A 16,012-nucleotide genomic window follows, 5' to 3' on the forward strand; every position below is an offset into this window, starting at 1 on the left:
ATCAGCCTGTTTAGATCAGGTTTCCTTTCTATTAGAAACACTTTTACTCTCAGCTTTGTTGAATTTAACTGAGGTTTGGATGTTTAAAAGCAAAGTCCACATCTGTTTTGTGATTCTCCTGAAGCTCGTTCACAGTGTAGGTCTCTGCAGCTGGCTCCCATTTGTGCCACGGTTATAGGGTCTCCACCACCCCAGTGTTTTCTAGAAGGGCTGCTTCGTAAACTTGGGCATGCCCCAGAATCACCTGGGGTATTTGTTGAACATGCAAATACCTGGGCTGCTCCCCACACCTACTAAATCAAAATCTCGGGGTAGGGGAGCAGGTGTCTACATTTTTTAACAAGCTGCCCAGGGGGGTTCTGTTGTACAACAAGCTCAAAACGATGATCTATAAGGGGAGAGAATGTGGCCTCTGGGTGGGAGGCCTGGGCTATGAGCCTGACTTTGCTGAGTGACCTTGGAAAAGTTACTTAACCACCCTGTGCCCCAGTTTTCTCATCTTAACTTGGGGCTGATAGAACCTCCCCAAGGGGATTGTTATAAGGAATGAACAAGGAAATGTGTGCAAATCTCTCCTAAAACACTGCCTTCATGCAACAAATGCTTAATAAACGAATTCTCAAGTCCCCACCTTGTGGAGTGGAGCTCCCAGCGTCCTGTGTGCTATGATTGGGGCTGAGCCGGCTGAACACAGGAGGTGGCAAAATCCTGCTTTACCCATATCTCTAAGTTTTCAAAACTGTATTTTTTTCTTCCCACGAACAGGCAGCCGCTCTGGGACCGTCTTGCTCTGCTCCTCTCCAGCCCCTGGACCCCTAGCAGAGGGCACAGGATGGAGAGGGAACACAAGAAAGCTAGTTCCACGACCCTGGCCTTCTCCCAGCCAGCTCAGGCCAAAGCATTTCTCCCCTGGAATTTGAATGTTTCCTAAAATAGCAACGCCATCCCCAAGGCTCTTGTGCTCCTGCCCCTCCTGGTAGAGACACTGCGTGTGCTTCTTCCCACAGTAAAGTCCCTGGCCCTGTACAGGAAAACCTTGGTTTGCGAGCATAATTTGTTCCGGAAACATATTTGTAATACAAAGCACTCGTATATCAAGGCGAATTTCAAGAACCTTGGCTCAGGTGTGATCATGTGACATTCAGCATCACGTCCCGCTTGTATCGCCAAGACATCGCTCGTTTATCAAGTTAAAATTTATAGAAATGTTTGCTCATCTTGCGGAACACTCCCAGAACAAGCTGCTCGCCATCCAAGGTTTTACCGTATTTGACAATCCGGTGACTCTGTGCCTGCACAGGCTAAGCACTTCACATACCACCTTCCCAGCAACTCCACGAAACGGGTAATGTCATTATGCCTGTGTTTCCGTCAAAGGAACTAAGGTTCAGGCACGTCCTGTCCCTTGCCTGAGTCCACACAGCTCGTAGATGGTGCGGAAGGATTTGAACCCAGGTCTCTGACTCTAGAGTCCACTCTGACCCGCGACAGTCCTCCTGGCAGGCGCCTGCCTCTGTGTCCCTTTGCAGCATTTGGCCAAAGAGTGATGCTGCAGGATGCTCCCTGATTGTACTTTTCATCCTTTCCAGTCACCCCATGCAGGCACCGCAGGCTTGTCAGTGACACACAGCCCTGGGCTTTGACAAAGCCTCTGAGTGAGGCTGAATCTCCTGCTAGCTGTGTGATCTTGGACGAGTTGGTTGGCCTCTCTGGGCCTCCATTTCCTCATCTGTCCAATCTGACTCACAATGTGGGCTGCTCAAGGGGCTATGGTGAGGCTTATGGATGGGGCTTGGCTCAGTGCCCACACCAGTCCTCTGTTATACCATTTCCATGTGTCACCTACGGACTCACTTGTGGTTACCCTACATCCTCATCTTTTGAGGCAGCGGTTGACAAACCTGGGCTCAGTGGGCTCAGTCAGACCCATCATATTTTTATATGTCACAGGAACATTTTTTTCACATTTTTAAACGGTTGAAAAACAATCAAAGGAATAATAATCTTTCATGGCATGTGACGATTATATGTGACTTAAATTTCCGTGTCCAAAAATAGTCTTACTGACATATAGCACGCCCACTCATTTACGCATTGCCTGTGGTTACTTTCACTCTACAGTGCAGGGTTGAGTAGTTGTAATAGACACTCTATCGCCAGCAAAGCCAAAAATATTTACTGTCTGATCCTTTACAGAAAATATTTGCCAATCCCTCTTCAAGGGCATAAGGGGCTCATGCTAAAAGCTTCTACATAGCCCTGTCCTGGGCCGTGAATAAGAAGGACCCTCTGGACTTGAGCCCCTGGCAGTAACTGAAGACCAACACGGCTTCCATGTAGGTTTGAGATCACGTTGGAAGGAGTGGGTTATGGAGTATTGTCACAGTATAGGTTCTGGACACAGTGAGGCAGCAAAAGGAGTCAGAAAAAACAAAGAGAAGAGAAAGTCATTACCTGGGACTCAAAGAGACCACAGTTCTCTCCCAGCAAACACACTTCATCATCTGGTTTCCACAACATCCCAGCCTGCCTTGCATTGAATGGGACCATGTGATTAAGTCCTGTACGAGGACCTATAAGCAAAAGAGCAGGGCCAGCTTCCAGAACACTTCCTTAAAGATAACCAGCGTGTATTCTTCACCCAACCTTGGCTCTCTACCTTACCCTGTACCTATAAGATGGCTGGAGTTCTAGCATCCATTTTGGACCATGAAGATATGAACCACTTCTTTTTTCTTTTTTTTTTAATGTTTTTTTATTTTTTTAATATGAAACTTGTTGTCAAGTTGGTTTCCATAGAACACCCACTGCTCATCCCAACAGATGCCCTCCTCAATACCCATCACCCATCCTCCCCTCCCTCCCACCCCCCATCAACCCTCAGTTTGTTCTCAGTTTTTAAGGGTCTCTTATGGTTTGGCTCCCTCCTCTGTAACCTTTTTTTTTTCCCTTTCCTTCCCCCATGGTCTTCTGCTAAGTTTCTCAGGATCCACATAAGAGTGAAAACATATGGTATCTGTCTTTCTCTGTATGACTTATTTCACCTAGCCTAACACTCTCCAGTTCCATCCACATTGCTACAAAAGGACAGATTTCATTCTTTCTCATTGCCATGTAGTATTCCATTGTGTATATAAACCACAAAGTCTTTATCTATTCATCAGTTGATGGACATTTAGGCTCTTTCCATAATTTGGCTGTTGTTGAAAGTGCTGCTATAAACATTGGGGTACAAGTGCCCCTATGCGTCAGCACTCCTGTATCCCTTGGGTAAATTCCTAGCAGTACTATTGCTGGGTCATAGGGCAGATCTATTTTTAATTTTTTGAGGAACCTCCACACTGTTTTCCAGAGCGGCTGCACCAGTTTGCATTCCCACCAACAGTGCAAGAGGGTTTCCTTTTCTCCACATCCTCGCCAACATCTGTAGTCTCCTGATTTGTTCATTTTAGCCACTCTGACTGGCGTGAGGTGGTATCTGAGTGTGGTTTTGATTTGTATTTCCCTGATGAGGAGCGACGTTGAGCATCTTTTCATGTGCCTGTTGGCCATCTGGATGTCTTCTTTAGAGAGGTGTCTATTCATGTTTTCTGCCCATTTCTTCACTGGATTATTTGCTTCTCGGGTGTGGAGTTTGGTGAGTTTTTGTTTTTTTTTTAATTTTTTTTTTCAACGTTTATTTATTTTTCGGACAGAGAGAGACAGAGCATGAACGGGGGAGGGGCAGAGAGAGAGGGAGACACAGAATCGGAAACAGGCTCCAGGCTCCGAGCCATCAGCCCAGAGCCTGACGCGGGGCTCGAACTCACAGACCGCGAGATCGTGACCTGGCTGAAGTCGGACGCTCAACCGACTGCGCCACCCAGGCGCCCCTTGGTGAGTTTTTTTTATAGATTTTGGATACTAGCCCTTTGTCCAATATGTCATTTGCAAATATCTTTTTCCATTCTGTCGGTTGCCTTTTAGTTTTGTTGATTGTTTCCTTTGCTGTGCAGAAGCTTTTATCTTCATGAGGTCCCACTAGTTCATTTCTGCTTTTAATTCCCTTGCCTTTGGAGATGTGTCAAGTAAGAAATTGCTGCAGCTGAGGTCAGAGAGGTGTTTTCCTGCTTTCTCCTCTAGGGTTTTGATGGTTTCCTGTCTCACATTCAGGTCCTTTATCCATTTTGAGTTTATTTGTGTGAATGGTCTGTCTCTCTCAAAAAGGAATAAACATTTAAATAAATAAATAAATAAATAAATAAATAAATAAATAAATAAATAAATAAATAAATAAATAAATAAGAACCACTTCTTACAGATGGCACAACGGTGATCTGGAAGTAGGCTGAATCCCTAAGACTTTGAGAAACAGAGCCACCACCCTAAGCCTGAAGGGCTTACCTACAGACATTCACATGAGGAGGAAAAAGCAAAACAAAACAAACAAAAATACGTTTCTGTCTGTTGAGACCACTCTTATCTTGGAATTGTTATTCTAAGTCAAACTTAATCCCAACGGATATACTTCTCATGATGTCTTTTGGTGATAACTTCCTGTTTTTTTTTCCCTTTCCAGTTGTCCTTGACTTTTACATTAACAGATTTTTCCCTGTATCAGAGTATGGGGGAAGCTGTGTGCTGAGGGGACAGTCATCCTTGGGGATGGCAGGGGTGGTGCAGGAGGGCAGTGAGGTGCATGGGCTTGCGATTTCTGTGCTTTGGCCGCTTTCTGTATTTGCGTCCCTCAGCCCAGCAAAGGAGAACGGTGGCAGTCCCTTCCTTCATTCAGCTCAGCACTGAGCTGGGCACATCCAAAGAGGTTTCACTTTATTTTCATTTTTTTGTTTCTTAAGCTAGCTCTTTGCATCATTATCATTGTTTAGCCTAAGATAGTTACCCAAATACTGAAGGCAAGCATTGTCTTTATAAAATTCACAAAACTGACACCTGGTCATTCCCCCCAGAGCTCCAAAACTTTGGTTAACCAACATCTCAGATTGCCCGGAAAGCCAATGTCCGTGTCCTTAGTCCAGCCACAGACCCCTTGGCAGTGCGGCTGAAGCCAACCTCTTCTTTTCATCTCCTACCTCTCTCAGAAAACCAAAGTGTAGCCATGGCAATACCTCCGAAAGTCAGCCTTCCAGTGCCATCCTGTTTGCACAGGGTATCGCATTGGTAGGTCATTAAAGGAACCCTTCTCAAAGTCAAAAACTGGAATGGGGGTGGGATAGGGGCTTCAAGGCTTGATTACCAGCTTCCTCACTCAAGAGCAGGTGGTAGGAGATGCTGACCTGGACGGGGCCTTGGGTGTTTATTCAGGCAGCTTGGATCAGGCCTCCGGAGGCAGGAGGAGAGTAGGGGTGAAAATGGGAGAGAGAGCACTGGAAGATCTGGTCCAGACCTCCCTTGCTCTCCTAATACTCTCCGTACAAAGTCAGGGACTGAATAGGATTACCTTTTGCGTTGGACTCAAATTCTTGTCTTTCCTAACTCAGGAACACAGGAAATGAATAGATCTTGATATCGTAGCGTGCCTCTCCATCTAAACTCACTCCCAAACTCAGGAATCAAATGGATTGGATCGTGGGGGATATTTACACTTTACATTTTAGGAGGAGAAAATACGTTGAGCTGTAAGATAATAAAATATTTTTCTATCTAGTACCTAATGATTCAGTATTTTGTAAAGATATAATTCTTAGGCTTATAGAACTAAATTTAGTACTTTAGAGTCACGTTTATTGAAACATTGCGTCTTTTAGGCTGCTTATGTTTTATTCTATGGAACCAGAATGAAGAAGACATGATTTATAATCACCGTTGTTTTCATGACCACATTTTAGCTACTACAGAATCAAGTTCAATTTCCTCAAACTGATGTTCAAGATCCTCGGTAATATTACTTTTATTTTCCACTGCAGCTACGATATCTCACCGCCCTGCCCACCCACCACAAGTGCCTGATCTGTTCTTCCATTCTCCGTGCTGTGCGAGGAGCTCACCTCTTCCTCTCCCGGGCCTTCCAAATACAATCCCTTCTTTAGAGAGAAACTTTCCTGAACTGGAATCCTCAGAGTGCGGGACACAGACTTTCACACTGTAGAATATACCCCATCTCTTTGTTTTCTGAAGTTGCATGTTACAAAAGCCTCATTTTTAAGCAAAACTGTAAGGTACCTAAAAACGAGGTCATTCTTTTTCTTTTCTTTCTTTTTTTTAAATTCCTTTTTCTTTAATTCTTTATTCAGTGTCAGGCCAGTAGCAGACTTTCAGTAAATATCTCTGAATCACTGCTAAATTTGCCACTTGTTCAAAGGCAGACATTTGACTTAGAAGTGCAGCAGGAGCAAATGGGAACCAGAGATAATAAAACGCTGTGAAATGCAATTTCCTGTTTTATGTAATGCCAGAGTCAAATATTTCTACCATATCTCCTAGGAAATATAGAATGAAATTGAAAAAAAAAATGTAAGGAAGCCACACTGAGTGGCTGCTAAGGACGCAAAACGAAAGCACGAACTTTCCTAACTGTGGACACCCACAGGTGACAAGTCTCAGAGTAAAGATCAGCCTCCCCATGTGCAGAGCACCGATGAGCCCAGAGCCTGCCCACACCTGTGCAGTTGTGGCTTCTCCTTCTATCTTTTCCTTTGGCTTCTGTTAACATTTAAACCCTCTGCAGGTGACAGACTGCCTGACTGTTCTCCTAGCAGCCCAGGCAAAACGCCAGGGACCAGATGGCAGGACCTGTGTCTGAAAGGGTGCAGTGCTTTCAGCTTTCAGTGAGTGGGGGCTTTCAGCTCCAGTCCTGCCCTTCCTTGGGTCTCCAGCCCGGCAGGGGTAGGGGCAGCGCCAGTGTGTGGGGAGGAAGCATCCAGACTACATTCCCCAGATCTCCTGCCAGCTGGTTTTGGTGGGAGTCTGCCACTGAGGGGCATCAGCAGAGCCAAAGAGAAGAAAGCAGCTTACGCTGTCTCCTCCCTGCCGTGGGGCCTCTGACAGTGACAGCAGCCACAGGAATGTAGGCTCCGTGGCCAGCAGCCCTATCAGGGGTAGTGGTGAAGCTTCCAGCAGCCCAGCAGCCAGGGCCTGTGGGCACCAGCGTCCTGATGTCTGAGCCACCCCCTTTCCCCTGTGCTCCCCCATGTCCTTCAATATCTTCGCAATCAGATCGCCGTGCAAAATCCTTCTCTGCACAAAATATGTAGAGCAGGTGCTGATTTCTTGACCAGACCTGACTAATATAGGTGCCAAGTTAAACTGTCCCAAACCTGGGTCCTGTGGACAGGACCAGGGGCCCAGTTATAGAATCAATCTGGGAAGCAAAGTGAAGATGTGCAGGGTGGAAACAATATCAGACCAGGAGAACAGCCACCTGCAGGAAGCTTCCTCTGCTGTTGACAGACATGAGTGAGGGCCCAAGGGCCAGCGAGGGGCCCAGCTGGGTGTTAGGTCAGTCCCAGTGCAAACTTGGGGCTTATCTCCAGAAGGGTTTCAGAAGGAGAAGGGAGGAATGGGGAGGGCACAGAGGCAGTGACAGAAAAGAGAGGACTGCCAAGAGGCAAAGTGGTGGCCAGATTACCAAAGACACACTTTGCTATTTCACTGCATGACTTAGGACTAGCCTTGTAGCATAGAGTACTGAGAAAATTGGATTTCATGCTATAACTTAAGAACACACATTGGAGTTCAGGTGGATTTGAGAATGCATTCTAACTTGGTAAGATCTTAGGGTTAAGATGAATTTGAGGAGTTCAAAAAATTCAAATTCTGTTTGGGCTGTAAGTTTGGTGTTCTCCAAATAGAAGTTTCCTTTTTTCTTTCTAAGCGTTCCTCCGTCTCAAGCCTGCGCTTGATCCTACAAAATAACATAATGTAAAGGTGGGATGTGTCTTCCAAGAGTAGGTCAGAAAGGCTGTGACTTCCATCTTGCTAGTGCCCTCTCTAACTGGCTCATCTCATTTGCTGGCTTTGATGACACCAGCTACCATTTGTGAGCTGCCCTGCGGAGAGGGTTGTGTGGTAGGAAACTAAAGATGGCTACCGGCCAACAGCCCACGAGTAACCGAATCTTGCCAACAGCCTTATTATGAGTGGGCTTGGGAGCAGATACTTTCCCAGCTGGGTCTTGAGATGTCTGCAGCTCTGGTTGGCGCCTTGATTACAGAGGACCCAGCTAAGGCACACTCAAATTCCTGATGTATAGAAACTATGAAATAATGAATATTGTAGGCCTCTGAGTTTGGGGGTAATTTATTACATAGCATAGACAACTAATACAGATACTCTACCTTGAGTCCAACCATGATGGGGGCTTCTCTCCCCTTCTACTCTGCCTGCAGGTCCAGAGCATGGGCTCCATTCAGCAGTGGATGGGCACAGATAAATGACAAATGACCCGTCCAGAGATTGACCCCAAGGAGAAGCGGGATCCTTTGAAAGAAGGAGGAGTACAGGAGATAAATGAACCAAGAGGGAGCAGTAGGGGAGTGGTTCCAAGAGGAAAGGTCCTTGAGAGCAGAGAGCTTGGCCCACACCTGGTAGAGGGGCTGGGTAGGGAGTTTCATTATTCATCAGGCCTGAATCTTAGCCACAGACTCAGGCATAGGAGAAATACTACAATGCTTTGTTTTTCTTAAATAAACTTACTTCTACCTAAAAGTCCACTTCCTGCTGGGCAGTCATCCTAGGGCCGTGCCACTTTTCCAGGGTAGAACAAAGGCTCTGGGTCTGTCTTGGGGTGAGGTCACCCCCTGCCCCCCAGGTATCACTCAGCAGACCCCTGCTGCCCTAGTTTGTATCTTGTCTTCAGGTCTGCCTGTTCTGCTGGTCCCTCCCCCGCTTGGAGCTGGGGAGTCTTTGACAAGCCTTGGGCCCAGGCCTAGGAGTCAGCCTACCTGGGCACGATGCAGTGCTTCCCTCTTTGCTCCTGCCATGTTCTTGGTTCTTCCAGGGAGCAGGACACTGGTCCTCTCTCTTACTGGGAGTCCCAAACCACTGTCTCCTGAGATTTCTGTGCGTCTAAGACAATTCCTTCTATTTATCCTGCCCCTTCCTCAACTCCTCCTGTTTCTTCCCAATAAGCACTTGCTTTTGGAAATAAAAGCCAGGAAGACATGCCTAGAGATAACTACCTCTTCCTACCTTGCCCTGTATCTCCACTGAGATAAGGATCAGAGTCTTCTACCTGCTCAAATGGGGGAAGGGGAACTATAGGAAGAAAAATATAATTCCTCCAAAACTTCTCCCGTCAGGGTTGAAGATGTTGAGAAGCTATATCCCTTCTGGAAAATTCGTGCCAATTTGCCCTAAGCTGAATCTAACCGTGAAGAATCAGGCAAACACAAATTGAGGAACAGTCTACAAAACAACTGCCTGTGCTCTTCAAAAAAATGTTGCTGTCATGAAAAAAAAAAAAAGACCAGGAACCACTCCAGAATACAGAAGACTCAGACAGGCATGACCTATAAAGGTGATGGAGATCTTGAACTGGAACAAACCAGGAGCAGGAAAAAATGCTACAGAGGATATTATTGAGACAATCATTAACATTTGAATACCCTCTATATGGTATTTATGGTATTATATTGATATTAAATTTCCTCCATTTGTTAATTATATTGTGCTTACATAAGAAAACATCCTTGCTGTTAAGATATTCACGGGATGTATTCCCAAGTAAAGATGTAAGATGTCTTCAACGGACTCTCAAGTGGTTCAGCAAAAAGTTCGTATGTATATAGAAAGCAAAATGAGGCAAAATGTTAGCAATTGGTGACTGTAGGCAAAGGGTATATCAGGAGGTTGGATTACTCTTAGAGGTGGAGGCAGATCCATGGGCAAGGTGGTAGGAGGACCAAAATGGGCAAAAGCTACAGAGGCAGCCACTTTGAGGCGCTGAGATGAGAGACAGAGCAGGTGATGGGGTGCACGTTAGATGCTCCCAGGAAAGAAAAGCTTCTGTGGAGGATACAGAGTTGGCAAGGGGAATGGCTGAGGGAGTGGCAGGAGTTAGATTCAATTACGGAAAATTTACAGAGATGGAACGCATCGGAGGACTCTGGAAAATTCACAGGATTCTGCTGAGCGATGTGTGAGTTCATTGACCTAGTGTGTATCTGGGGGTGGCTTTGGATGGGATGTTTGGGAAGATAAAGAGCAAAGAAGTGTCCCCAGTTCTTGACCAATGGGTAAGTAGTAGGTGCAGCAATTTCTACTTATTTAACGTGATTCGACCAAGCAGGGCAAGGGACAAGGGGGGCTTGGGGTAGAAACTGGTGGTCTAGATAGTGTTGGCAGGAGGCCTGTACAGGTAGTGCAGCTGCCTCCCCTCCAATGGAATCCTCCCCAGCAAGGCAGCTAGCTACGATGGAAGATTGATACAAGGCAGTCTGGCTGCTGTTTGACCTGGGATCACCTATCAAAAGCCAATCAGAAAAGGCTGTAATCAAAGCATTGTCCATGTACTAAGGCAGCAGGGACTATGAAGATCAGGCCAAACTCACAGGCTGCTCCAACCTTCTGCATGGATGGGGGCAGGACTCCAGGCTCTCGCTGCAGCCAACCATGCATGGTACCCACATGTTAGCTCATCACTGTGTCTGGTAGGCCAAGGGCACTTCTGGTGACATTCATAATCTGAGTCAGGCATGCTGGTGCAGTTGGCTCCAGGAGGCTAAGACAGGCAGCTTCGGACCTCCACAAACCATCTCCCTGGTAGGGAGGTGTCAGAGAATTGGGTCTACACAGCTTAAAATTCAGAGCTCCTCAAGAGCCTGTGGAGTGGAGGGAGCATTGAAAAGGGTAGCAGTAAAGGAGCTGTGAGTCATGAGGTGACATCAGGTGAGTATTTCACTCAACAAATTCAATCCCCATGCTAGAGGCTACAGTAGAGGCCTGAGGGACAAAGAGGAGGAGAAAGGAAGGAGAATGAGAGCAAGAGGCAGCATGAGAGAAAAAGAAAAAGAAAATAAAGCAACCCCCCAACCCCTGTATCTTTCTCTCAGCACCATTTATTCACCTTTGGCATGTGCCTTTTCTTCCGCTCCAGGACATTGACCTAGAAAACGGTGAGGCTTACTGGGAGCATATGTGACACTAGCACCCAATGCATTTAGAAGAAAATATTAGCCCCAAACTTCCTACCTGGGACTATGCAGACAAATGAACCTGTACACTTAGTGAGTAATGACTTTTATTAGTAGAACAGGAAAGCCAATACCTGGCCCCACACTGGCGACCGATCCCTTTACTCCCAGTGTCCGGGCATGGCCCACTGGCCACACGTGTGCGGTGAGTGTGTGTGGGTACAGAGTCTCCTAGGTTTATGGGTTCCCTGCTCACATCCAGGACTAGTCACACATAGTTGTAGTTGCTGCATATGTGCTTAAAGCCCAGCTCATGACTACAGACTAAACAAACTCCCTCCCACAACACTAGCCACAGAGCCCCAAGTTTACAGGAACATCTGTATATACATAGAGAAAAGTCTAAAGGAGTAACGATGGTTACCTCTGGCCTATGGAATTAGAGAGGACCTTTTTCTTTCTGCTTTGTATATTTCCTTTTTTAAATTAATTAGTTAATTAATTTGTATTCATTTTTTTAAGTATAATTTATCATCAAATTGGCTAACATACAGTGTGTAAAGTGTCTCTTGGATTTTGGGGTAGATTCCCATGGTTCATCACTTACGTACAACATCCAGTGCTCATCCCAACAAGTGCCCCCCTCAATGCCCATCACCTATTTTCCCCTTTCCCCCACTCCCCATCCACCCTCAGTTTGTTCTCTGTATTTAAGAGTCTCCCATGGTTTGCCTCCCTCCCTCTCTGTTTGTAACTATTTTTCCCCTTCCCTTCTATTTCCATTTTGGTTAATACTTTACAAAGTTCTTACACTATTTTCATAACGAAAAATACGATACTACTGAGTTCTGTAGAACCGCCTTATACATTTTGAGTTGGATTGCATTAAATGTCTACATTAATGTGATAAAGAGTTGTCATCTCTAGAATAATTTATCTCCTCTTCCTGTACATAGAATGCTTCATTTATTCAATGTTAACTTTTGTATTTTCCAATAGCATTTGGTTATCCTGAGTGTGTGTGTGTGTGTGTGTGTGTGTGTGTGTGTGTGTGTGTTAGGAACAGAATAAAATATATCAGGTGACTTCTCTGTTTGTCCATAGGCCTCACTTGTAATACCATGAGCAAGGTACTTACACGTGAGAACACAGGCTCCATACTTGCTGGGGGAGTGGAACGGGGCTCCCAGTCCAGATCCAGATGATAGGAAGCTTGAACTGTACCAGGTCCCCCACATTCTAAAGGATGTAAACGGGGTGTGGACTGGATAAGCTGCGTGATACCCAATATATATTTCCATGAAGATTTTCCCCTTTAGGCAACTAATTACAACGTGAAATATACCACAGATATATACATTCATGTGAAGTTATGAATTGCCCCTTAAAATACTGAAATTTATGGGGCGCCTGGGTGGCGCAGTCGGTTAAGCGTCCGACTTCAGCCAGGTCACGATCTCGTGGTCCGTGAGTTCGAGCCCCGTGTCAGGCTCTGGGCTGATGGCTCGGAGCCTGGAGCCTGTTTCCGATTCTGTCTCCCTCTCTCTCTGCCCCTCCCCCATTCATGCTCTGTCTCTCTCTGTCCCAGAAATAAATAAAAAAACGTTGAAAAAAAATTTTTTTTAAAAATTCTGAAATTTAACTTCAATCTAATGACTGTACTAGCCTAGATGAAGTACTCTTATTTCAAGGATCCGGGACTTTAATTAGCATTGAAAGCAATCACCCTCAGGCACTTTTGGAATGTGTCATGAATTTTCCCATTTCACAGGCCAGTGGTCATTTTGTCTTTAAAGTTATTTATTTTTAATGGTATAAAGACATTTTTTATTTTTTGAAATAGGAGTTCTTAAAGAAAATTCGGGCCAGATGAGTCTCTTTTCTCTCTGAGGCTCTAAGCCGGCTACCAAGCAGCATTTAGGTAGGGGAGAGTGAGCCCTCTGGAGTCAGATGGAGTTAGGTTTGAACCCCAGCCCTGCCCCTTCTTGCTGTGTGTTGTTGAGTAATTATTTAATTTCTTTGTCGGGAAAGTGGAAACCCACTGGCTATTTTACCCGGGAGAATTTATCCCGGGGAACTGGCTGCATTCCATGGTGTTGGAGGATTGTAAAAGCTAGGACTGTAAGAGCCAGAGGAACCCAGAGAAGAAGCTATAGTTCTCAGAATCTAGAAGCTGGGAGGGGGGGAGCTTGTGAAGCAGGAGCCCAGATTCCTGAAGCGAAGGACCATTGCTGGGAGGATGCTGATGGCACAGGAGGCAAAGGGAGGGGTGAGTGCCTTCTCCCCTCTTCCTGGCACCCCAGTGGCAGAGCCTGCTGGGGCAAAGCAGAAATGAACTTTGCAGGGTCCCAGCCCGAGTCACAGTGCAGTGTAGAGAGTGGGCACGTGGCCTCAAAAGCTTGTTACGAGGACAAAGTGAGATAATTACTCCAAACACTCCATTTTGGGTGGCTTACTGTTAATAAATCACATTAAGGTCAAGACATAAGCCAGTGAAATCAGTGTCAAAGAATAACTAAGAGACATTTACCTTGCATGCAGAATGTTTACTCACATGTGGTGGGGAGCTAGTAGTCAGCCGGTAGGAAGAGGGGTGAGGCGAGGGTAGAGGAGGCGGGGAAAAATTGCCAAAGTCTGGAAGCAGTGGTTCTTTCCTGAGGGCACATTTTGGGTACACTGATGACCTGGCGGCTAGCAGAGGCCAAGCTGGGCGTTCTTCTTTAACTAGGCAGACTAGGAGTGTCAGTTTATGGATTCTCCAGAATACCCCGAAAGCTTGGCTGTGGGCACACCTGGCAGACTGGAGTGCCAGTGTCCTTCAGGCTGGGTCTCGCCCAGCGCTTCTCAGCCTGGGCTGACCTTGGAATTGCCTGGGGAGCTTTGAAAAACGGATGTGCCCAGCCTAGCTCCATCCCCAGAGATTCTGAGGAATTGAAAGGGGGTGGGCGGTGGGCAGGGCTGGGCATCAGGATTTCCAAAAGCTCCCCAGGTAATTCTGAGGGGCAACTAGATCTGAGAACCACTGGTCTAAGCCAACAAATCAGTGTGAATGGGTGTTGTCTGATACACCCATTTTTTGGGCGTATTGAGTATTAAATTAATTGAGTTTTAAAATTTTATTAATTGAGTATTAAAACTCAATACATCAATTACAAAAATGTTCAGTTTAATAAGGGAATAATTGATAGTGGGTCAATTTTTTTAACTTAAGAAAAAGAAAGAACAATTAAAGAAAAAGCATGAAACACTTTACTAAAGCAGTTCAAAGTAAGAAACAAGTAAATACTACATGCTCTTTCCCAGATCTATTGCACTAGAATCCAGGAGATATGGCTGGATATCTGGTTTTAGAAACCACCCCAGGTGATTCTGATGGTCAGCCAGGGTGGAAAACCCCCAAGTAAAGTACAGTTCATTAACTTTTCAAACATTCCTCTTGATATTAATATCAATCTTGGCCTACCTGGCCCTGGTGTTGCATCTGGGCTTAATTCGAATACATCTTCCCAACACCCCGTGCATCTTTGCAGCACATCATTCCTGGGCTTGGAAGGTCCCTCTGGCTTCAAAATCCCTGCAACTTTTTTGTAGTTGCAGGCTGTGCATCATTCACTGAAGGAAACAGTTCTGTGGTGGCCTTTTCCCATAACCTGAGGTTGAAAGAAGATTTCAGTCCCTCTGGGATCCAATTTCTCCCCGACCACAAGTGCCAAGGGTTAGCAGTGTCTGACAGCTTGAACAATCAACAGTGCAGTCCTGGGGAGGTTAAGTGACTGACTCTTGATTTTGGCTCAGGTCATGGTCTCACAGTTCTTGAGATCAAGCCCCGAGCTGGGCTCTGGGCTGATAGTGAGGAGCCTGTTTGGGATTCTCTCTCTCTCTCTCTCTCTCTCTCTCTCTCTCTCTCTCTCTCTCTTTCTCTCTCTCTCTCTTTCTCTCTCTCTCTTTCTCTCTCTCTCTCCCCCTCCCCCGTGTGCACACGCATCTGCTCCCTCTCTCTCTCCCTCTAAATAAATAAATAAATAAACATTTAAAAAACGGTGCAGTCCTAGAAAATGACCCTGTCTGGGGACAGCCAGGGAGGTGGGGCTGAGGTGGGGAAAGATGAGGTAACCCTAGCCCTTTGATTCTGAGTCCAAAAGGCCAACATGCCACGTGTCTTTATTCATTAGTGAGGAATGGTACAAAAGGCATTGTTTCTGGAATGGATCAGGTAAACTACACCAAGGCCAATTCCAGGCCCAAAAGCTGCTGCAGATCCATCAGATGGCCCAGGGGCCCAGGTGGTGGCCCATCTGTAGTGTCCAGATCACCTCTAGGGCCAGACATGTCTACATAGGGTGTTTAGAATAGAGCAATCTCATAGAGGGATCCCTCATTCATGGTTACAGAGGAGGCTCCGTTGGCAATTTTGAAAGCCAACGTATACGAACACACTTAGCTAAATGTAGAGCAATTTGGGGGTGAAGTGTGATTGGCATGTGTTATCAGAACCATTTCAACGCCCACTTCAATCAGAATAGAGTTATTTTCTTCTCATCTTATGGAGCAGTGTTGTGGGAAAAGCAAAGAGTGGGAAAGAATGAATTAGAAAATAGTGCAAACTGTAAGTTTCAGCTGTGTAGAAAAGTATTTTTATGACTAGAAAAAGACTGGAGGGATAGATTAAATAATGAAATGCTAACAGTAATTATCCTTGAGGGTGAGGCTTATGAATAATTTAAAATTTCCTCTTTGTTAATCTACATTTTCTAAAATTTCTACCAAATATATTTAATTGTCAAATTAAAACTCAAAAGTATAAGGACTGTCTTAGTCCTGTTCATGTGCTATAACAGAAAACTCCAGATGGGGTAGCTTATTAACAACAAATTATTTATTGCTTGCATGTCTGGAAGCTGGGAAATCCAAAATCAAGGTGGTCACAGATTTGGTGTCTTGTG

This window comes from Felis catus, chromosome B3 (assembly GCF_018350175.1).
Source record: "Felis catus isolate Fca126 chromosome B3, F.catus_Fca126_mat1.0, whole genome shotgun sequence".
Lineage (NCBI taxonomy): Eukaryota > Metazoa > Chordata > Mammalia > Carnivora > Felidae > Felis > Felis catus.